The sequence below is a fragment of the Sceloporus undulatus genome, chromosome 1 (genome assembly GCF_019175285.1).
Source record: "Sceloporus undulatus isolate JIND9_A2432 ecotype Alabama chromosome 1, SceUnd_v1.1, whole genome shotgun sequence".
Classification (NCBI taxonomy): Eukaryota; Metazoa; Chordata; class Lepidosauria; order Squamata; family Phrynosomatidae; genus Sceloporus; species Sceloporus undulatus.
In genome coordinates this window covers 270,092,907-270,097,202 of record NC_056522.1, presented here as the reverse complement: position 1 = coordinate 270,097,202, position 4,296 = coordinate 270,092,907, and the positions used below count along the sequence as shown (strand labels likewise).

The 4,296-nt window shown below is 41.9% G+C and overlaps 1 long non-coding RNA gene across 1 annotated transcript in view; it reads left to right on the top strand.

Annotated features, from left to right (window-relative positions):
• The window catches only part of LOC121915737, a 10,999-nt gene extending 7,360 nt beyond the window's left edge, over positions 1–3,639 (top strand). The window contains exon 3 of the long non-coding RNA XR_006100737.1: positions 2,151–3,639. This is a non-coding gene — a long non-coding RNA (uncharacterized LOC121915737). The remainder of the gene's footprint in view (positions 1–2,150) is intronic.
• Positions 3,640–4,296: the final 657 nt, after the last annotated feature.

Below are 4,296 nucleotides of genomic sequence, written 5' to 3'. Positions count from 1 at the left end.
AAGTAAATGACACATCCTTCCTATCAGTGGAGAAACACAGCTTCTGGAAGTAGTGGTGATAGTGGTGATGATGATGATGATGATGATGATGATGATGATGATGATGATGATGATGATGATATTACTACTACTACTACTAATAATAATAATACATAAAGTTATTGAGAATATCAGGCAATTTGTCATGGTTCAAAGTAGTGGGAAAGAGAATAGCTCTCCTCCAGGCAGTAATGTCAGTGAGGTTCAAGTACAACTAAAAGTTTCTCAACTGGAAAAACATTACAGGAGTTTGGTGGGCTGAGCAGAAGAACACATCCATCTTGGCCAATACAGGAACAACAGTGACTGGGGTCGCAGACATGATGTCACACACTCTGTAGCAGTGTTATATACGTATGCAAAGGAGCCAATATAGGTTAATGGAGGAAGGCAGCAGCACTGCTTTCCCATCTAATGGCAACTCATCCTTCATCAAGTGGAAACAACTTACCCATTCACTTTATAACCCTGTATTGTTGTGCCTCTGGCATGTATGAGCTGTTCCTGTGGGGAAGTTATGTTTGTTCTACTACAACTCCCAGAATTTCCTAACCAAGCAGGCCAGTGGCCATAATGGCAGGGGGATTATGAGCAATGGAAAATTACTCTCCCAGGCTGTCTGGGGGAAACTTCATCTGGGCAGACTCTGGGCTTTGAATCACCCAGGTCAATGGTCCTACAGAATGCAGGAGGGCATGCCATGAGTGGGCTTCCCCCTCCCCCCTTCTCTCAGTTGACTCCTTCCAGGCTCTGGTGCTGTGCTTAGGGCCTCCAGGAATTGCTCCATCCCCATTGGTTCACAGTCAATATTCATGTGCCTCTGTCATCAGGGTAGCTCTTTTCACAGTGATCAGCCGGGCAGAAGCCTGACTGACAGGAGACTCGTGGCTCCACTGCTTGCAGAAGGGAAAGGGAAGGAAGGGAAGCAGCCTGCCATTTGACTCACTTCCTGGACTGTTAAGTGGTGGGACACAGAATTATTACCCTAGAGTCCAGGCTTTCTTTATCTCCCTCCACTCAACTTGTATTATTATTATTCAATATAAGTTAACAATTAAATTCATTACCAAGTAAAAGAAAATGGACACAGCAAACAATACATGTGCCATAATGTCTGAGCAATCATTGTACAGGAATACTAAGGCTGCATCCACACTGCAGAAATAATCTGGTTTGACACTGCTTCAGCTGCCGTGGCTCAATGCTATGGAATTCAGGTAGGTGCAGTTTGTTGCAGCAGCAGTGCCCCACTAAACTACACTTCCCAGAATTCCATAGCATTGAGCTCTGGGCATTTAAAGCAGTGTCAAATTGGATTATTTCTGCAGTGCAGATTACTCATGAGAGGCCAGGGAAGGTGAATCTTTCAAAGTGGGTGTGGGCACATAAGCATGCAAAGCATCCTTCCAGAATCCAATATGTGTGGAGATGGTCTCTGTTAGAATAAGTTTACATTTATGAACTCAGTAAAATGAAACTGTATTTCAATAAAGGTGTTTTGTCCTTTTTGTCCATTGTGGGTTCTTAGGGCATCTGAAAGCTTTTCCATAAACCAGATATCCCAAACTCTTCCCCACCAGTTCATTGAAAGCTCACCAGTTTTCCAGCACTTAGCAATCTCAGAATTTTCAGGCCCTTACAAGAAAGGTGATCAAATAGTTATATTTCAAGGGTTTATTTTCTCCAGAAAAAAAAAGACAATAACAAAAGGTATGAGTAGTGTTTTATTGTTTGTTTTGCGATCTTGGAAACAATGTCCTGAACGTCATGCCAGATTTGATTAACCTTAGGGCATTTGAACTGCATGTGGGTGTAAGTACTTTTAGCATCACAACCTCTCCAAGATTTTGAGGTCCTATATCTTCTGCAGGGAAAGGGAGATAAATATGTTTATTGTAGAGATTAATTATCTGGAATATTAATGTTCCTTATGTGTAATTTCTGATTAATAAAGAAAACATTTGTGTATAGATTGTGATATACTGGTTAGAGTACTGGATTACAACTGGGACTTGGATTCAGTACTGTGTTGTGAACTGGTTACAGTGTCAGACTGGGTAACTGGGCCTGTCACTCTCACTCTCTCTCTTTTGGTCTGATCTGCTTTACAGGGTTGATTTGAGGATAAAGCAGGGAGGAGATGCAAACCACAGTGAGCTCATTGGATGAAAATGTAACAAATACATAGATCAATTAATGTCATGCCAACCATGGAAGACAAACTCCTAAATGTTGAGCTGAAAAGCATCCCAGCTCTCAAAGGTTGACCTTTACTAATCCTTTACATCCAAGATCAAACAATAAACCTCAGTGCCTCCATTTACCAAAGACTAAATAAGAAAGTGTGAAGCCACAACTGAAGCTATATTAATCTTCAAGAGGAAGAAAGCAAATGCAAGCAAATGTACAGCAGTCTCATCACCAGATGGGTGTGAAGGATGGACACTCCACGAAATTACACCCCAGAGGAGGGTTGATATCTGGTTGTGGCCTTCTCCTGCTGCAGGGTGTATGTGAATGCCTCCCCAGTAGCACCCACATTTGGTGTCACCAAGCCTGGTGATGCCACTGATGAACAGTGCATTTCTAAGAATGTATACTCAGAAGTTAATCTGAGTTAAATGAGACTTATCCTCAGGTAAGCGTGCCTAGGACTGCAGCCATGCTTTAATGGATTTTTGATTGTCTAACCCTCTGCATTCTGAATACACTCAGAAGTCTCAGTGTGTTCAGTGGGACTTACGTCCTGATAAATTTTCACAGGATTATGGCACAAAGCTGAAACCTATATACACAATTGCTGCATCCCCTTGTGCTCTTATTTGGATGTTTGTTCTGTTTATTGTAGTGGTCTCACCCTGTGAGGTAGGTCTGTCTGTGACAGAGGCTGATGAGTCCATGGTCAAGCAGTGAGTTTTATGGCTTAAGATGCACTAAAATTTTTATTTTTCAAGTCCTAGTGCAAGACTCTAATCACCACACTGCACATATAAGATGATAAAGCCATCATAGGGTGATTTTATGTTTTGATATGATGATTGATAAGTTGAATGCTCTGTTTGGTCACAGTCACTGGCAAGGATGCACCTCCACCACTTCCTATACTTGATGTCACAATAAAATGTGATGGATGCTATAAAAAGGATGCGTGGTACACTTTCTTAGTTTCTATGAGCTACTAAACTGAGTTGAGGATAAAGCCAGTCACTTACTGAACTTCATTCATTCTTGAAAGCATCAACAAAGCCTTTGCATAACAAACTTCCCAGTATAACATTCCCATTTTACAGATGGAGAAACTGAATTTATCTTCTGGTTGTCTATTTTTGATACTCCTCCCCCACAGTCATGTCTTTAGGAGTGCTTTGATTTGCTGCTGTTGGTGGTTGACAAAAGTTTATTTTCCTGTCCTAAAGGCTTCTGCAGAACAAGCTGCAGTCAGAGGCAAGGGAACAACTCTGTCCATTTTATTTCAGGTCAATTGGCAACTGTAGTTTAAATCTCAGTGGTAGTACAAGGTAAGGTTTCCATTTCTCCCTTGTGCTACATTTTCCCCCAGAGATGCAAAGAAACACCCTCCTTCCCACCCCTCTGCCCTGCCTTTCCATGCAGATGAGATGAGCTCAGTGTCTTTGGCATAGCGCTTTTCCAGAGTCACTGTTCTGGTCCTTGCAATCAATTGATACATGATAATTAGATTCCTCAAGAAAAGCCAAACAAAGGCTCCCATTCACCCCCTGCTTCTCCCACATGAATCCCAGTGAGCGAGATCTGGGACATTCAGCAGAAACCAGACAGCCAACACTCTCCAGTACTAAAAACACAATTTGGCTTAGGGTGTTCATTTGACAAACAGATCCTTGAACCTTGCTTCTGTTTTCAGCTTATTTAAACCATGTTTCTTTGTACTCAGTTCATTAAACATGTCTCTTTCTAAGATCTATTTTTACATTTCAAGAATCCAGTATTGTACTTTCTGTGGTAGCAGATGGCCCTAAAACGTCCCAGCCTAAGCTGTTTTCCTGACTTTCTTTTCCTTGGGTCCTTTCTCTGCATGCCGTGCAGAAACCTCAGGTTCACTATAAATGAGTTGGCAAGATTCAGTCACAGTCACAGTTACACACACACACACACACACACACACACACACACGTACATATACAGTTTCAAGAATGCTTTCCGTAACCAGCTGCTATTTGTTGAGGCTGCAGGATGTGTGTGTGTGTGTGTGTAGACAGGATTTCTATTTACACAATC